Genomic DNA, 20,890 nt, shown 5'->3' on the forward strand with positions numbered 1-20,890 from the left:
AATCCCTAGCGTTGCCGCTAGCAATATTCTCCTTGATCCGGGATATACCCTTATCATAGGCCTGCACATCTATGATTTGATCCCTAAGAGTAGGCTTCGCCACCAGGGTAGAAAGGAATCCTTGAGGAACAATATGAAGATTCAACTTCCGAAAGTCCTCATAGAGATGTGGTTGACCTTGTTGTAGCATCAAATTGTTACAATAAGATTTATGACTTAGTGCATCGGCCATAACATTGGCCTTCCCCGGGGTGTAAGTTATCCCTAAGTCGTAATCCGAGATCAACTCAACCCACCGTCTTTGCCTGAGATTCAAATCCAGTTGGGTGAAGATATATTTCAGACTTTGGTGATCAGTGAATATTTCGCAACGATTACCCAAAAGGTAATGTCGCCAGGTTTTTAGTGCATGGACCACAGCTGCAAGCTCAAGGTCATGTGTGGGATAATTATCCTCATGTGGCGCAGCTATCGAGATGCGTATGCGATCACATGACGATCTTGCATGAGAATGCAACCTAATCCTTGTCGCGAGGCGTCGCAATAGATAACAAAGTCCTTAGAAAAATCTGGTGGAAGCAACACAGGTGCGGAAGTCAGGCGTCTTTTCAGTTCCTGAAAACTATGCTCACACTGTGGTGTCCACTCGAACTTTTTTATCTTTCTTGAGGAGTTCAGTTAGAGGCTTTGCAACCTTGGAGAAATTCTCGACAAAGCGGCGACAATAGCTCGCTAGACCAAGAAAACTCCTAACTTGCTTAACCGATTCAGGTTGAGTCCAATCAAGGACAGCTTGAACTCTTTCGGGATTGACAGCAATACCCTTACCAGAGATTACGTGACCCAGATAGGTCACTTCTGGTAACCAGAATTCACATTTTGAAAACTTGGCATAAAGGCGATGCTCTCGAAGTTTCATCAATACCATCCTTAGATGCTCGGCATGTTTTTGTTCGTTCTTCGAGTAGACGAGAATATCGTTGAGGTATACCACGACGAATTTATCCAAATACTCCATGAAGATTGAATTCATCAGACGAGAGAAGGTGGCTGGGGCATTGGTTAAACCGAAGGACATGACGGTGTACTCGTATTGGCCATAACGAGTAACAAAAGCCGTTTTTGGAATGTCCCCGTTCTTAATCTTGATTTGATGGTATCCCAACCTCAAATCCATTTTGGAGAAGATTGAGGATCCAGCAAGCTGATCGTACAGATCGTTGATCCTGGGGAGCGGATACTTGTTCTTTATGGTGACCAGATTAACTGGTCGGTAATCTACAACCATCCGATCCGTTCCGTCTTTTTTCTTGACAAAGAGGACGGGGCAAGCCCAAGGAGAAGAGCTAGGACGAATGAAACCTTTGTTCAGGGCCTCATCTAATTGCTTCTTAAGTTTGGCTAGCTCCAGGGGTGCCATCTTATAAGGTCTTCTGGCTATTGGGACAGTTCCCCGAACAAGATCTATCACAAACTCCACATCTCTGTCAGGTGGAATTCCTGGCAGTTCCTCTGGAAAAACATCCGGGAAGTCACGGACTACCGGAATGTCTTCAAGTTCCGGAAGAGGGTTGGCATTTAGGGAATAGAGTTGGCATTTGGCAACTCGAGTAGAGACATTTACTATCTCACCCGAGGGATGGGTAAGCTGGACATTTCTAGAATGAGTATCAATCTTGCCATAGTGAGATGACATCCAGTCTATGCCCAAGATGATATTAATATCCGAAGATTTCAAGGCTATCAATGAGGCTAGAAAAACTAGCCTGTCTACTAGAATTTCATTGTCATAGGTTATCCTAGAGGTTTGCCATTTAGTACCAGGTGTTTGGACAACCAATGGAATTGGCATATCACAAAAAGACATGTTATGAAACTGTGCATAACTTTCTGAAATGAAGGAATGAGAAGACCCAGTGTCAAAGAGAACGGACGCTGGGTGATGATTAACAAGAAGCGTACCCAGCATGACGTCGGGATCCTCTGCAGCTTCTTCTGCTGACACATAGTTCACACGGCCACGTACAGGAGTTGGCTTCACATAGTAAGCTTTGCCCGACTTGGCCTGCCCGACGGACTTTCCGGGTTGCTTGGCACCCACATTCTGAGGCCACTCACGGGAATAGTGCCCTGGTTCTCCACACTTGTAGCATATCACTTGGTTGGCACGTGGTGCAGCATTGCTAGCTGGACCACCATAAGCTTTTGCTGGAGGGTTTGCCTGATTCGTCTGAGGCGCCATGTAGGATGGCCTCGGAGTGTATCTTGGCGGCAGAGAACTGTTCGGAACCCACAGCCTGCGTTTGGGAAACGCGGAACGAGAAGAAGAGCCAAAGTCACGGGAGTGCTTCCTTGTGGCTTCGAAGTCAGTATGACCAGTCTCGGCACTGATCGCCTTGTTGACCAGGGCTTGAAAGCTTGCACACTCATGGAGGCGCAGATCACGACGGAGCTCAGGGCTCAGACCCTTACGGAACCTTGCTTGCTTCTTGGCGTCAGTAGACACCTCCTCTGTTGCATAGCGGGTGAGATTACCGAACTCGCGGCTATAGGAATCCACAGACAACTTGCCCTGAGTGAAGGCACAGAACTCCTCTCTCTTTCTGTCCATCAGGCCCTCTGGAATATGGTGCAGACGAAAAGCTGCACTGAAGTCTGCCCATGTGGCTACTGGTTCAGCGGGATGCATGGCTTCAAAATTCTCCGACCACAGATTGGCGGGTCCTTCCAGGAAATACGCTGCAAAGGTCACCTTGTCGGCCTCAGACACATTCGCAGAGCGAATCTTGCGTGAGATGCTGCACAGCCAGTCATCAGCGTCGAGGGGATCGACGGAATGATGAAACTTTGGAGGATTCAACTTCACAAAGTCGTTGAGGGACACTGCAGCATTCCTAGGCTGTCGAGCCATATTCTTCTCAATACGCTCTAACAGTCGGTTGGTCTCCCTTTTGTTTCTCTCTGCCTCAAGCATCACTTCCGCCAAATAAGGCGGGTGAGGCAGGTCTTCCTGCGATGCTTTACTACCCTCGCCTTGCTCATGACCAGGGGCACGGTTCAACCTGGTGAACACCATCCTGACAACAAACTCACAGCTTAGACCAATATCATATCAATACTAGCTATGGATTAAGAATGTACTGAACACACGGAATGCGGAAATGAATATCCGAACAGCATGGTAACAAGCAACTGTTATATGTACACCATGGTTCATACACACCCTTACATAGTTCAGTACAACCTTAACCGAAGAGCAAACTACTGAAATTATGAAACTACTCATCACAGGCTTACAAGCTTCCAATACATTATTTATCTAGGCCTCGGAATTCATTTCACATTACAGGCATACTTCACAAGTCACGCAGGACTGTGATCGTACGGCTACTACGATACTATCCTTCCGCTCACAGCTCAGGCATCCGCATAGAACATCTCATAGAGATTACCTCCATGACCTGGAAGCTCAACCTGCGGATCAGGAAACACTCTAGCCTGAGATCCCTGGGATCCATAAGGACACGGATGTGGCCTTGGTCCCCTGACTGGTGGTAAGAGGGGTCCCCGAAGAGGTGTGACTCCTCCTATAGCTGGCCAGTCAACGTGAGCCGGAAGATGGGTCCTAACAGGGTTCAGCATCTCCATCTCTCCATACCCTGTCTGGACTACCGGTGCCAGCTGCGTCAAAGCCGTCCACAGACGGGCACGGGTAGCATAAAGCTCCATGCGGAGAGCACGAGCATCCCTGTCTCTGTTCTCTAGCATCTCAACAGTGGACTGCAATAGTGGATCCTCCATAGAAGAATCAAAATAGACTCCACTGAGGTATCCCTCTTCACCAGGCTGAGAGGCCGGAACATAGCAGAACTCTGAATTCTGCAGCAGTGCATGTCTCGCTCTCGTAATGGTCAGCATTGAATAGGCAGCATCTTGTACTGCCATGTCAAGAGTGACTCCCAACCCATAGGACCAATGGATTGGCTCCTCAGCTCTAGGGTAGTCCGGAAATACCCTAACAGTGCAGATGTACTGGCTCTGGTTGAAGTCTCGGTACTGTTCCTCCACTGTGTACTCAGGGTACCAGCGGTAACCACACACCGACATCACCCTGACCAGCATGGTCGTATGACCCGGTACATCAATGCACCTGGTCAGACGTACCATCTGACGAGAAGGACGGCCAGGCATCCGTAAATAGAGAGTAATGCAAAAGCATTAGAGCTCTGAATGCAAAATTGGGTAGCATAACGGCTGTAGATGCTCAAAAACAAATTTTGAGACAACCCAAAATGGAATGGCGTAACCACTCAACTATCAAGTTCAACTCTGTGATCATCAATTTACTTCCTTTTCCCTAGGAATGAAAGAAACCCAATATCTCTTGACCCGTAGTCCTATAATCTACCGATCAGAAACACGAGCCTAGAAGAAGATGAGGAACCTAGGCCTTAATTCCCGCAGAAAAGACGAGGATGACCAGAATAGAATAACTAGAGAAGAGAACAAGAGTCTTACGTTCCCTTCCACAAACAATTCCCTTTTATATAACTAGAGCAATTCTAGACTCAACTTCGACCAGTTTGGCTTAGTAATCCTACAGTCAATCAGGCTCTGATACCAACGCTGTCGGGACCCCGATCCTAAGCCATAGGAATCCAGCCTGTAACACATCGCATCCCTTTGCGATCTCACGCACGGTTAACTCCACGGCTGCAGCCTCACCTTAGCCGGGACCATTTGCGTCTTTTGACTCACGTATGCAATAGTGTCACTAGTATTCCAATGTCAAAGAACCCGGATCGACATGTCTAGTCATAAACCAAAGTGGCAGTACCGCACATGGACAGGCATACATGACCCAACAAAGCAGGTGTCGGTCACCAGCGTGTGTAGACGAGTCATAGCAAACTACAAGGACTCCATTACATCGCGTGACATTTCCCCAAAGGGGACAGACACATCAGCTAAGAAGGACACATGCCGGTCAACCAATGTGTCGGGAGCAGTAGCGAACTACCAAGGCTCATTGGATCACAAAGGGGCATTTCCTTGTGAGGAGTGCTACTAAAGTCCACGACTAGGTAATCGAACCCCATACATATCAAGTACGACACACGTGCGCATGGCATACCGATATGTATAGATACATCGATGGCATCACAACATAACTATAAACATACAAGCTTTATTTAAGAGGCTCGGAAGAGCCACACACATAATATTACACATTAAGGGTCTCACGACCCATAATAGCAGTCATTCAGTTACAAGCCAGTGGAAGAGTTTAAAGTGTCTGAGTACAGACAGGGCAACTAGAAGGCACATGGCCTGACTATACTACAGATCCAACGTAGGGCCAGATCGTAGCTGGGACACCAGCTACTCGTCGTCGTCGATGTCTACGAAGAACCCTCCATTAGGGTCATTAGCAACCTCTGCAACATTTATTAAGCAAACATGAGTACGAAGGTACTAAGCAAGACTTTAGGATAACTATCTACTCATGCAAAGTATCAATAAGGTATTGTGGGGTTTCATGCGGAAAGCCAGCATTTAACTCATGGCTAGACACCTTGCTTTTTTAAATAATTTTGACAACTTGATTTCTCGCACACGAGTCCACTAACACCACAACAATACACCATCGTGGAATCATTCCGTCCACGACACTCACGCTTATCTTGACAATTTTATGAGTAGCCATTGAAGTTATCTATGAACGACATATGTCTCCAAGTAGTCCATATCCGCGGACGCGGCTATTCGAATCGATCATAACCCTGCAGGGTTGTACTTCGTCACACACGCTCTCGCCACTTATCGCCATGTGCACGTCATGCACCTCGGCAACCTTCAAGCAGAAGCCCAGCGAGGGAGTCGGCCACGACCGTTAACCACACTAGTACCTAGTCCAAGTTTATCGCCTATCTGAGAGTAACCCGTACGAAAGTCCGGCCGAGGTTTCCGCCACGGCCTCAAACGATGTGCGTAGGGTTCCCAAGCCCACCATCCGGGTGCCACTTGGTACACCGTGCCACTGCCTACCGCATCACGGCCCACCTCTCAGGTCAGCACCATGCACGGCCTCCAACATTACTATAAACACCAGAAACTACTTGCAACTCCTGGACCGAGTACTAAGCGATTAATAAGTCGAGAGGGTCAATTAAGTATCCCAACGTGTGGTAGTATCTAGTCTTGGATTACATACACGGAACTCAGTTCCTAAGGACGGCTCCAATGAAACAACCCGCCATGTACTCCTACACAGCCTTTCACCGGCACCTTTACCAAATCAGGTTCAACACACAACCTTTGCTTACCGAACACATTCTCACAATTCTGTTCATCTCCCAGATGACAGACCATACACAACTCTAAGCATAGCATGCATAGCAGGATAAGGCACAACATAGCTCGAGCAACTACCAGGTATGCTAGGTTGCAAGGTTCGGCTATTTACTGTGACAAGGATAGGTCATGCAAAGGAAGTGGGTTCAACTAACGTGGCAAAAGCAGTTGAAGCATTTGATCCTAATGTAATAAATAAGTGCAGGAGCAAGAACATTGGAGTTATCGGGATGATCAAAATGGTTGCTTGCCTTGTTGCTCAGAGGAGGGACAATATTCGTCAGACGGATATTCGGTGGAATACGGGGGTGCGAAGCCTACCGAAATGAATGGCAACAATCAATAACAATCATATGCAAACAAGATGATGCATGAGCATGTCATGATAATGCAAGGTGATATACTAATATAATCAACATATATTAGGTTTGAAGTTGATTTGAATCACATTCAAATATCAATTCAAACGAGGTATTCTCGGATACCGATTTAATTGATTCGACCTGATGCTCAGATCAACTTGATGTTAGCATGCATGAGATGTCATGTTAAGGTACTGGTTTGTTATTAGAACCATGTTTGATCATGTCAAAAAAGAAGAAATTTAAATACTTTTCATATTCTATTTATAAAGTATTTATAAGAATTGACTTATTCATTAATCTACATGTTTGGGTTCTGTAACTTTTTCAAACATGATTGAAACTAGCATATTCAGATTCCTTGAATTTTTCTGATACTTTTTCATATATAAATTATTTTCATTAGAGTTACACATTAATTTCTATGAATTTTTGAAGTTTTAAACATTTCTGGAATTATTTTTATACTGGAAAATACTTTTATTGCATCAGCATGACATCAGCAGTCCATCTGGTCGTTGAAAGTCAAACCTGACCAGTGGGACCCACTGGTCAGTCTCTCTGGTCAATTTTAGATTAGGATTGATCTTATTTAGTTAATTAAACTCACTAGACCCACATGTGAGTGTCTTATTTATTAATCAGATTTATTTTTATTATCTCTAAACTATCCAGAGGCTGGCCCCACCCGTCAGTGGCTCAGGCCAGCCGAGATCCACCGGCGGCGAGGTCATGCTCGCCGGCGGGGAGCCTCCGGTGACCACCAGAACAGCGGAGGGGCTCGGAAATGGCGCACAGGGGGCCAAACGCTGCGCGGAGAGCACCAGAAGAATGACACATCTCCCGCAGCTCCATTTCTGCACTTAGCCGGGGCTGATCTGGCCGGAGATGACGCCGGCGACGAGCTTGGCAGCGGCCAAGGCTCGGGCGTCATCGAGGTCATTGATACAGAGCGAACCACGCCCGGTTCTTAGCTCCTACAGCATCTACGCGATGGCTTGAAGCTGCTGGTGCCCTCGGAAGGACGAGCTGATCACCGGAGGGCTACCGGCGACGAGCTGCAGCGGCGGATCTTGTCGGGCTCCGGTGGAACTAGGCCTAGAGGAGGGGATCGACGGGGAGATCTTAGGGGAAATGACCGCATGCTCACGGGGAGTGCAGTGGTGGCGCTAGTTTGCTCGGGGACGGCCTGGAGAGGGAGAACGCCGGCGGCGATCTTCGGTGACCCGACGAAGAAGACGACAGCTGCTCGTCGATTCACTGCATCTGGGCGTCGGGCTCGTGGCTAGGAAGCTTCAGGGGGTTGCGGCGGAGCTAATGCGCGGCTCAGAAGGAAGGACGGTCGGCTAGAACGACGACGAGCTCGAGCTCTGCTCGGGCTCCAATGGCGGCAGAAGGGGGGAGGAGAGATGTGAGAGGAGGGGGAGAACTGGCGCTGGGAATGGATAGCCACGGGCTCGGGGAGCTTATCCCTGGCCTTGCCAGCGCGAGGCGGTGGCCAGGTAGGCGCACAGGTGTGTGGCCGCGCCGGAGTACACGGCGGCCACCTCCTGCTGCCCACTGGCGGGGAGGAAGACGACAGGAGTTGAGATGGGCCGGGCCGGCTAGGTGACAGGTAAGAGTTTTCCATTTTCTTCCTCTTTTTGTTTCTGTTTTGCTATTTCACTGATTTTCTATTTATTTCAACTCCCAAATAAATTGTAAAAACTATGTTAAGCACCCTAGAATATTTGTTGGAATATTTCCAACCATTTCCAGAGTTTTCAACATTTTTGAAAATTTAAAGTTTCTGATTTCAAATTTAAAACTTGAAACCAGTAGCTTTTTGCATTTATTTAAAATACTTAAAGTGTCAAGAAAATGGTATTCTTCATTGCTCATTTACTTTCATGATTTATCAGAAAGTTTGAACTTTTCTTGAGGCCATTTTGGATTCATTGATTTTAACTAGTTTGAGAATTCCTTTATTTAAAGAAGTGGCTATGGTTTTTGAGCTTTCCTTCATCACTTCCTTTGTTCTTGTTGAAATTTTCTTAGATGCAATGCAAAGAATACATGAGCACAAGACTAACTTGCTTAAGGTGTCAGGGATGTGACACTAAGCATTTATTTGGTGGCTACACTTACGAGTACAAGAGAATAAGAGGGGGAAGATCTACGCATAACGGACGTGAACTACTGATGATCAAATGAATGATTCTGAACACCTACCTACGTCAGACATAACCCCACCGTGTCCTCGATCAGAGAAGGAACTCACGAAAGAGAGAGTCACGGTTACGCACACTGTTGGCAAGTTTTAATTAAGTTAACTTTGAGTTATCTAGAACCAGTGTTAAACAAAGTTTCCACGTTGCCACATAACCGCGGGCACGACTTTCCGAAAAGATTTAATCCTGCAGGGGTGCTCCAATAGTCCATCAAAAATTACCACAAGCCGCATAGAAATCCTCAATCACGAAGCTCGCGATCTCGTCGGATTCCCTAGTGGAAAACCTCAACTCTGAGATTACCCAAGGCATCACCGGAATCCCGATGCACAAGATATCTCGTCAAAGGTAAAACTAATCTAGCAAGGCCGCCCGGCATGTCGACGATCCCGATAGGAGCCGCGTATCTTGTTCTCAGGACACGACGACTAAGCTACGCGTACGCGTGCCAAACCTCGAGTTTCCTCGCGGTGGCCCCGCACAGTGCTCTGTTTTCGACCAGCACCATCTGCACTGGCCCTCCCTGTATTATGTAAAATTAGTCCTCGGGTAGCGCTAACTCCCTATGCATTTCAGTTTTATCAAGTTATTATGTTGGGCAAATAGTACCAATGTTGGGCCTTGCCAGACCATCTTTAATCTAAAACGAATTATCAAGGGGGTCCAATAACAACCCCGATCGTGTTAGGAGCGCTCAATTATGGAACATAACACCGGTAGCCGAAAATAAGGGGGCAAAGGTGGAAGTATATAGGTGCATTAAATTAAATAGAATTTAATAGGGTGATATAACAAGGGACCCACGTAAACACATGGAAGCAACTGCACCTGCAACTAGCAACGCTAACACAGGGTTAAGCAAGCAGTAACATAGCCAATCAGTGGTTTGCTAGGTTGAATAGGTTGAAGGTTTTCATGGCATTGTTGAGAGGCTGATATTTAACATGTGGTAGGCAACGAGACATAATCGATAGAAGCGATAAAACTAGCATGGCAATGATAGTAATGGTATCTGGGGAAATGATCATCTTGCCTGAGATCCCGCTTGGAAGAAGAATGCCTCCGTGAAGCAAACGAACCGACGTAGTCGAACGGGTCCTCACATCCGACACACTTGCGGAACTCGATCGAGACGGGGAAAACCGCAACAAGCATCAACACACGATGCACAACACATATGATGCATGAGCAGCTGAATACATGCAAGTCACGGCATGACAATTCACACAATCAAACACTACACATTAAGTGAAGTTCAATATGCAACGAGTTGCATATTGACGAAACTCCACGTTTATTTATTTAGTTCTATCCCGATTAGATACACGGCAATATTAAATGTTATTAATCATGGCAAGAGGTGAAGCGTAATTAAACTATCTATCTAGGCATTTTAAATGAGGTCGGAAATGTCATATAGCACCTCCGAAACGACCTCACATGTTAATTTACAATTCTGTCCAGATCTGAATTAACACATTTAATTAGTTGATAAACATAAAACAAATAGGTTCACGTGATTCTGCGCGTCATTTCAAGCAATCTACACATAAAGAACATCTCCAACGGAGCTACGGATCAAAAGTTACAAGCACCGCAAGATATGATGGCATGAATGCAATATGTGTGCAACGTCTACTATGAGCACTTCAAAACATACAACCATCAAAAGAAAATGAAACTACACGAGATTCTAAGCAAGTTTCATGTAAGACACGATCAAAACGGAGCTACGGTTCAAAAACTACGAGCAAAACAAGATGTCACTACAATCTGCCAAAATCAGCCACATAGCATTTTCTACACCCCGCAACTACGGGCTACACAACTCCGATAAACTCAAGCAAGGCATGGCACAAAATAGGGCAAGAAGCACTACTACAAACAACTAACAACAACTAGCATGGCATCATGGAACACTAGGAAAAGAAGACACAAAATGGCTTCTCATACACTATTTCAGACTTAGTGAAAATTACACCTCATGAAAGTGCAGTTGTCGGTCTGAAGCAATATTTATAGCAGCAAAACCTATAGCTACAGGACTCCAAATGGCATGAAAATTTACATCATGCTAGAAAAACACAAGGGGTACAACTAACTCCATTGGACAAACCTCAAAAAAGCTACAGATCAAAAGATACAAGCAAGATAAGACAACAACAAAATATAACAGATTCCAGACTTAGAAATATTTCAGTTCCCCAAAATCAACACTATTTCTAGCAACTTGAGAGCAAGCAAACCACACCTAAAAATGCATTTCTATTGCAACCAAAAATACCAGGGGCTAGAGAAAACATCCAAGACCAACTCTCTAGTTGACAACTCCTCCAAACGAAGCACGGAATAAATCCTACGAATTAAACAAAAGGGCATCACGGCAAAATATCGCGCGAACTAACTTGCTCTAATGCTAAAACTAATTGCACTGAAAAATCCAGGGATTTTTCTACCCCGGAAACATATAAAATATGTGGGGTTGCACCACAAAAATAATACCACACATAAATGCGAGAAAATAACCTATACACGGGAAAATAAACTACCGCAATTCCCTACACGCAAAAATACAAATGACTGCTCTAAAATACATGGAAAAATGGTTCCTAAAACATGGGCATTTAACCTACGACATACGAGCAATCTGGACTTGCGCGAAAATTAAATACGGGGCAACATTCTATTGGGACAGCACACTAAACTAGGCGTTAGGCGCGCTAAACGACGTCAAACAAATATGCACGTTGCACCAATGAATTCTACGCGCAAAACTACCTGAAAACCATACATTAAACGTCTCGATCCGATTTACGGATAATAATCTATGGGCGTTTAAAATCTAACGTATTTCCTGAAATCTATTTAATTCGGAAACTCCAAATAAACCTATTGGGTCGAACCCATCTACGGGCCTAAACAAAGGCAGCGCAAGTTATGCAATAGCTCGCCTGGGGCGAGGGAAAAGAGGCAGGGGAGTCCTCACCTCGGTTGAGCTCGGCCCAGGTTGGAGAGGAGGCCGAGTGGGCCGGCGGCGGGAGCTGGGCCGTGGGTAGGCGCTCGGCCTGGGCGCATCTGGCGCTCACCCACGAGGCGGCTCGGGAGCTGGGCCGGCTGGCGCGGGACGCTGGGCCGGCTGGCGCGGGACGCTGGGCTGGCTGGCGCGCTGGTCAACGCGGGGCGAGCAGACCCTACCGATCGGATCTGGGCGCGGGACGCACGAGTTGGCCTCCGCGACGGTTGCCTGCGGCTGTTGCAACCGCGGCGGCTCGACGAGGACTCGGGACCGGCGGGGACGAGGGCCTGGCGGGGCTTGCCAGGCGGGGCCGGATCTGGCAACGGCAGACCCGATGGTGATGGGAAGGAGGCGGTGCGGGCATGGCCTCCTATGGCAGCGCACCGGCCGGCGGCGGCGACCTGCACCGGCGACAGGGCAACACGGCGACGGGAGCGCGCGGTGGAGCTCGGCGACAGGAGGGGCTCCGGCCTGTGCTGGTCTCCAGCGAGGCACGACTGCTGTGGGGCTCGGGAGCTGCGACTCGAGGGGTTGGCCGGAGGCTCGGGCAGGAGGCGCTGGGTACGGGAGAGAGGAGCTCGAGCGCAGGGAGCATGGGGCGGCGGCCGGATGGGCTCGGCGGGCCGCGGCGGCTGGAGGGAGGAGGTGCTGCAGGGAGAGAGAGAGAGGGTTAGGGTTCGGGGGGTAGGCACGGATTTTGAGGCAGGAGAGAGGGGGCTAGGTTAGCTGGAATTTCGTTCCGGATCCAACCGCGGGGTCGGATTCGAACGATTCCGCACGCGGGAACAGGTACGCGGCCGTGTAGAGGGGATATCCGGAGACGAGAGGGAGAACGGGCGGCGCGGCAACGATTTTAAAACACCGACAAATGTCCGACGGTAGACCGAATACGGTGCCGCTACGGTCGACCGTTCGGGTACCAGACGAACCCCGATCCTGACGAAATTCGACAGGCGGCCTAACTAAAACAAATTACGACCGCGTGCCAAGTTTCACCCTGATCAGAGAAAGTTTTAAACGCACTTTAAAAACAGGGTTTTAATGATGTCGCGGGCGCGTGCATGTGCGGTCGGGCTCAGAACAGACAACGATGAGAACCGGCAACTAACAACGGATGCAAGTTTGAAAACTGGCGGCAACGGAATGCCGATGCAATGCTGATGATGCGCATGATGCGATGATGATGCGACAAATAAAATAAGCCACACGACAAAAAAGGAAATAAAGGGGAATCTTCTGGGGCGTCGGCAACGGGCTGTCACAACTCTCCTACACTACAAGAGGATCTCGCCCCGAGATCCAAGAATGGAAGGGGGAGAGGATTAGAAAAGCAAAAGGTAAAACTTAGTCGCTTCTTTGACAAACGAGTGAAACCTACGATCCTTGAAAGTTGCAAAGAGATGAAGAATGAAATGAGAAACAAGCAAGAATTCACGAAAAATTTCGGCAGCACTTCGGTAGGAAAATTGGACAAAAAATTCGAAAAGGTAGAAGAAATAGACAATATGCACAACAAACAACTAAGGGAACACCATGATCTTGATAGAACAACATAATAGACCGAAAAGAGCAACATCACAATGCCTTCGGAACAATAGAATAGGAACTAGCTCATACGGAAGAAGATAATGAAGGAAAGAATGACAACTACAAACTCCAATGAACTTGGCAAGCATCCTTGCAAGAAGAATTGGACGGAGTTGTTGGAAAAACAACAACGAAAAGAACAAGATAGTAGTGGGCTTATGGAAACCTTTTCAAACTAATGAAGTGACAACCAGCCACTAACAGAAACAAGGACTGTTTGGTAGAAACAAGATATTAACAATTTCTTACACCAAGAGGATACATTGAAAAATGGATTAATGACAAGCACCATGATAGCAACAATCCATAGGAACAACTTTAGGTGAAATCGAAACCAAGATAGCTCAATGAAGGAATCATGGGTTGAAAATATCTCATGATCATAGAATTGGTGGGTTTAATTATCTCATTCTTGAAAGGAACACTCTTCGAAGCTCCTAGACTAACAAGAATGCTATAATACCACCTAAAAGGATAAAGGAAGAACAAATGCACTTGGAAATGCAAGATAAGAAAACTTGAGGTTCTCCAATAATATTCTTGAAGGCCACTTGATAATGAATTGAAATCTTGATGAACCACCATGAAGGACCACCGTATACAAATGAATGATGCAAAGATATGAAGGTAGAAAAGAATAAGATTATGACCTTGCCAGGATTTAGATGAAGCCTCACAAAGAGATACTTAAAAGAACTTGGAACTCCGGAAAATAAAGATAAGCACTTGAGAAAAGAATTGAAACCATGAGCCACTCCGGACGAAGAATTCAGATTACTATGAACAAGAATAAGAATTATGTTATGCTTATCCTTTATCAAGTTTAATTGATGACAAGCAACGGATTAGCATACCACTTATTCCTCTTGAAAGAATCTTGAATAGATAGGGAGATAAGCACCACTTGAAGCATAATTGAAGGAAGTACCGGTAAGAATTCACAACTGAATGGGAATTCCAAGAATGCATGGAAACACCTGAGAATGAAGAGATCATGAGCCACCTGAGATAAAACTTGAACAAGGCACCGGATAATCGAGAGACGAACGAAGAGGCAACAATTGAGAAGAATTGAGGATTAAAGCTGAAAGCTGAGAACGAAGAATCTTATGAAATGATGGCCTTCGGAGGAACGAGAATGAAAAAACTCAGAAAACCACCAGATAGCGAGAAATGGATTCTCATGATTGGAACAATTAAGATGACAACACCAAGCTGAAATGATGAGTCCCCAAGAGAATGGACCAAGATTCGAGAGAAACACTCCTTCGGTCTTGAAGCTGAAAGTGACGAGGAGAACACCACCAAGAATAACTGAGACACTCCGGAATAAAGAAGAATGCAAGATTTAGCCAAATATGAGAATTAATACAAATTGATCTTGAAGAAGGGATATGACGGATGAAATTCATACTTACGTCATAGCTGAAAAAAATTAATGATCTCCGGGAAAGATTAAAAGAGCTAAAAGATCCTGGGAAAAACCTGTGGGTTATGGGCCCACTCAAAGAAATCACCATTGAAACAACCGATTATAAGGAGAGATATTGCACCGGTATAACGAGAACTAGATGAGGTTGGCACCTCGAAATAATGAAAGATCTAAAAACAAGAAAGTACTGGGATATGTTCAACGCTCCGGAAAGAATAGAGATAAATGACAACAGAATACTAGATAAGAATTTCCAACACAGGAAAGAATTGTTGGAGAACGTCGCATGGGAAACAAAAAATTTCCTACGCGCACGAAGACCTATCATGGTGATGTCCATCTACGAGAGGGGATGAGTGATCTACGTACCCTTGTAGATCGTACAGCAGAAGCATTTAGAGAACGCGATTGATGTAGTGGAACGTCCTCACGTCCCTCGATCCGCCCCGCGATCAGTCCCACGATCTAGTACCGAACGGACGGCACCTCCGCGTTCAGCACACGTACAGCTCGACGATGATCTCGGCCTTCTTGATCCAGCAAGAGAGACGGAGAGGTAGAAGAGTTCTCCGGCAGCGTGACGGTGCTCCGGAGGTTGGTGATGATCTTGTCTCAGCAGGGCTCCGCCCGAGCTCCGCAGAAACACGATCTAGAGGAAAAACTATGGAGGTATGTGGTCGGGCAGCCGTGAGAAAGTCGTCTCAAATCTGCCCTAAAAGCCCCATATATATAGGAGGAGGGAGGGGGACCTTGCCTTGGGGTCCAAGGGATCCCCAAGCGGTCGGCCGAGCCAGGGGGGAGGACTCTCCCCCCCCCCAAACCGAGTCTTACTTGGTTTGGTGGGAGGGAGTCCTTCCCCCTTCCCACTTCTTCCTCTTTTTTTTTCTTTCCTTTGATTTTTCTCTCTTGGCGCATAGGGGATTGGTGGGCTGTCCCACCAGCCCACTAAGGGCTGGTGTGACCCCCCCAAATGCCTATGGGCTTCCCCGGAGTGGGTTGCCCCCCTCCGGTGAACTCCCGGAACCCATTCGTCATTCCCGGTACATTCCCGGTAACTCCGAAAACCTTCCGGTAATCAAATGAGGTCATCCTATATATCAATCTTCGTTTCCGGACCATTCCGGAAACCCTCGTGACGTCCGTGATCTCATCCGGGACTCCGAACAACATTCGGTAACCAACCATATAACTCAAATACGCATAAAACAACGTCGAACCTTAAGTGTGCAGACCCTGCGGGTTCGAGAACTATGTAGACATGACCCTAGATAGTCCTCGGTCAATATCCAATAGCGGGACCTGGATGCCCATATTGGATCCTACATATTCTACGAAGATCTTATCGTTTGAACCTCAGTGCCAAGGATTCGTATAATCCCGTATGTCATTCCCTTTGTCCTTCGGTATGTTACTTTCCCGAGATTCGATCGTTAGTATCCGCATACCTATTTCAATCTCGTTTACCGGCAAGTCTCTTTACTCATTCCGTAATACAAGATCCCGCAACTTACACTAAGTTACATTGCTTGCAAGGCTTGTGTGTGATGTTGTATTACCGAGTGGGCCCCGAGATACCTCTCCGTCACACGGAGTGACAAATCCCAGTCTTGATCCATACTAACTCAACTAACACCTTCGGAGATACCTGTAGAGCATCTTTATAGTCACCCAGTTACGTTGCGACGTTTGATACACACAAAGCATTCCTCCGGTGTCAGTGAGTTATATGATCTCATGGTCATAGGAATAAATACTTGACACGCAGAAAAACAGTAGCAACAAAATGACACGATCAACATGCTACGTCTATTAGTTTGGGTCTAGTCCATCACGTGATTCTCCCAATGACGTGATCCAGTTATCAAGCAACAACACCTTGTTCATAATCAGAAGACACTGACTATCATCGATCAACTGGCTAGCCAACTAGAGGCATGCTAGGGACGGTGTTTTGTCTATGTATCCACACATGTAAATGAGTCTTCATTCAATACAATTATAGCATGGATAATAAACTATTATCTTGATACAGGAATTATAATAATAACTATACATTTATTATTGCCTCTAGGGCATAATTCCAACAGTGTCCCACTTGCACTAGAGTCAATAATCCAGCCCTCACATCACCATGTGAATTACATTGTAATAAATCTAACACCCATACAGTTCTGGTGTCGATCATGTTTTGGCCGTGGAAGAGGTTTAGTCAGCGGGTCTGCAACATTCAGATCCGTGTGCACTTTGCATATATTTACGTCCTCCTCCTCGACGTAGTCGCGGATGAGGTTGAAGCGTCGTTTGATGTGTCTGGTCTTCTTGTGAAACCTTGGTTCCTTTGCTAAGGCAATGGCACCAGTGTTGTCACAGAACAAGGTTATTGGATCCAGTGCACTTGGCACCACTCCAAGATCCGTCATGAAGTGCTTCATCCAGACACCCTCCTTAGCCGCCTCCGAGGCAGCCATGTACTCTGCATCACATGTAGAATCTGCTACGACGCTTTGCTTGGAACTGCACCAGCTTACTGCACCCCCATTAAGAATAAATACGTATCCGGTTTGCGACTTAGAGTCGTCCGGATCTGTGTCAAAGCTTGCATCGACGTAACCTTTTACGGCGAGCTCTTCGTCACCTCCATACACGAGAAACATCTCCTTAGTCCTTTTCAGGTACTTCAGGATATTCTTGACCGCCGTCCAGTGATCCACTCCTGGATTACTCTGGAACCTACCTGCCATACTTATGGCCAGGCTTCCGGTCTAGTGCACAACATTGCATACATGATAGAGCCTATGGCTGAAGCATAGGGGACGGAGCGCATATGCTCTCTATCTTCATCAGTTGCTGGGCACTGAGTCTTACTCAATCTCGTACCTTGTAACGCTGGCAAGAACCCTTTCTTGGACTGTTCCATTTTGAACCTCTTCAAAACTTTATCAAGGTATGTGCTTTGTGAAAGTCCTATCAGGCGTTTTGATCTATCCCTATAGATCTTAATGCCTAGAATGTAAGCAGCTTCTCCTAGGTCCTTCATAGAGAAACTTTTATTCAAGTAACCTTTTATGCTCTCCAAAAGCTCTACGTTGTTTCCAGTCAGTAATATGTCATCCACATATAATATTAGAAACGCCACAGAGCTCCCACTCACTTTCTTGTAAATACAAGATTCTCCAACCACTTGTATAAACCCAAATGCCTTGATCACCTCATCAAAGCGTTTGTTCCAACTCCGAGATGCTTGCACCAGTCCATAAATGGATCGCTGGAGCTTGCACACCTTGTCAGCATTTTTAGGATCGACAAAACCTTCGGGTTGCATCATATACAACTCTTCCTTAAGGAAACCGTTAAGGAACGCTGTTTTGACATCCATCTGTCAGATTTCATAATCGAAAAATGCAGCTATTGCTAACATGATTCTGACGGACTTAAGCATCGCTACGGGTGAGAAGGTCTCATCGTAGTCAACTCCTGGAACTTGTGAAAAACCCTTTGCCACAAGTCGAGCTTTATAAACGGTCACATTACCGTCAGCGTCTGTCTTCTTCTTAAAGATCCATTTGTTCTGAATAGCCTTGCGGCCCTCAGGCAGCATCTCCAAAGTCCACACTTTGTTCTCATACATGGATCCTATCTCGGATTTCATGGCTTCTAGCCATTTGTTGGAATCTGGGCCCACCATTGCTTCTTCATAATTTGCAGGTTCATTGTTGTCTAACAACATGATTGATAAGACGGGATTACCGTACCACTCTGGAGCAGCGCGTGATCTCGTCGACCTGCGTGGTTCAACAGAAACTTGAACTGGAGTTTCATGATCATCATCATTAACTTCCTCCTCAACCGGCGTCGCAATGACAGAGGTTTCCCCTTGCCCCGCGCCACCATCCAGAGGGATGAGAGGTTCGGCAACCTCGTCAAGTTCTATCTTCCTCCCACTCAATTCTCTCGAGAGAAACTCCTTCTCGAGAAAAGTTCCGTTCTTAGCAACAAACACTTTGCCCTCGGATTTGAGATAGAAGGTGTACCCAACTGTCTCTTTTGGGTAACCTATGAAGACGCACTTTTCCGCTTTGGGTTCCAGCTTTTCAGGCTGAAGCTTTTTGACATAAGCATCACATCCCCAAACTTTAAGAAACGACAACTTTGGCCTTTTGCCATACCACAGTTCGTATGGTGTCCTCTCAACGGATTTCGATGGTGCCCTATTTAAAGTGAATGCAGCTGTTTCTAATGCATAACCCCAAAACGATAACGGCCAATCAGTAAGAGACATCATAGATCGCACCATTTCTAACAAAGTACGATTACGACGTTCGGACACACCATTACGCTGTGGTGTTCCAGGCGGTGTTAACTGCGAAACAATTCCACATTGTCTTAAGTGAGTACCAAACTCGAAACTCAGATATTCACCCCCACGATCAGACCGTAGGAACTTGATCTTCTTGTTACGATGATTTTCCACTTCACTCTGAAATTGCTTGAACTTTTCAAATGTTTCAGACGTGTGCTTCATCAACTAGACATAACCATATCTACTTAAATCGTCAGTGAAGGTGAGAAAATAACGATATCCGCCGCGTGCCTCGACGCTCATTGGACCACACACATCAGTATGTATGATTTCCAACAAGTCACTTGCACGCTCCATTGTTCCGGAGAACGGAGTCTTAGTCATCTTGCCCATGAGGCATGGTCCGCACGTGTCAAGTGAATCAAAGTCAAGTGACTCCAAAAGTCCATCAGCATGGAGTTTCTTCATGCGCTTTACACCAATATGACCCAAGCGGCAGTGCCACAAAAATATGGCGCTATCATTGTTTACTCTAACTCTTTTGGTCTCAATGTTATGTATATGCGTATCTCTATCAAGATTCAATATGAACAACCCTCTCACATTCGGTGCATGACCATAAAAGATGTTACTCATAGAAATAGAACAACCATTATTCTCAGACTTAAAAGAGTAACCGTCTCGCAATAAACAAGATCCAGATATAATGTTCATGCTCAACGCAGGCACTAAATAACAATGATTTAAGTTCATCACTAATCCCGATGGTAGTTGAAGTGACACTGTGCCGACGGCGATTGCATCAACCTTGGAACCGTTTCCTACGCGCATCGTCACTTCGTCTTTCGCCAGCCTTCGTCTATTCCGCAGTTCCTGCTTCCAGTTGCAAATGTGAGCAACAGAACCGGTATCAAATACCCAGGCACTACTACGAGAGCCGGTTAAGTACACATCAATAACATGTATATCAAATATACCTGATTTTTCTTTGCCCGCCTTTCTTATCTGCCAGATACTTGGGGCAATTGCGCTTCCAGTGACCCATACCCTTGCAATAGAAGCACTCTGTTTCAGGCTTAGGTCCAGCTTTGGGTTTCTTCGGCGGATTGGCAACAGGCTTGCCGCTCTTCTTCGAATTGCCCTTCTTGCCTTTGCCGTTTCTCTTGAAACTAGTGGTCTTGCTCACCATCAACACTTGATGCTCTTTACGGAGTTCAGACTCTGCGACTTTCAGCATCGCAAACAACTCGCCGGGAGACTTGTTCATCCCTTGCATGTTGTAGTTCAACACAAAGCCTTTATAGCTTGGCGGCAGCGATTGAAGGATTCTGTCAATGATAGCTTCTTGCGGGAGTTCAATCCCCAGTTCAGCTAGACGGTTTGAGTACCCAGACATTTTGAGCACATGTTCACTGACAGATGAGTTTTCCTCCATCTTGCAAGCATAGAATTTATCGGAGGTCTCATACCTCTCGATCCGGGCGTTCTTCTGAAAGATGAACTTTAACTCCTGGAACATCTCAAATGCTCCATGACGCTCAAAGCGACGTTGAAGTCCCGGTTCTAGGCCATACAAGACTGCACATTGAACTATTGAGTAGTCCTCCTTACGCGCTAACCAAGCGTTCT

Source organism: Hordeum vulgare, chromosome 5H (genome assembly GCF_904849725.1).
Source record: "Hordeum vulgare subsp. vulgare chromosome 5H, MorexV3_pseudomolecules_assembly, whole genome shotgun sequence".
Taxonomy (NCBI): Eukaryota; Viridiplantae; Streptophyta; class Magnoliopsida; order Poales; family Poaceae; genus Hordeum; species Hordeum vulgare.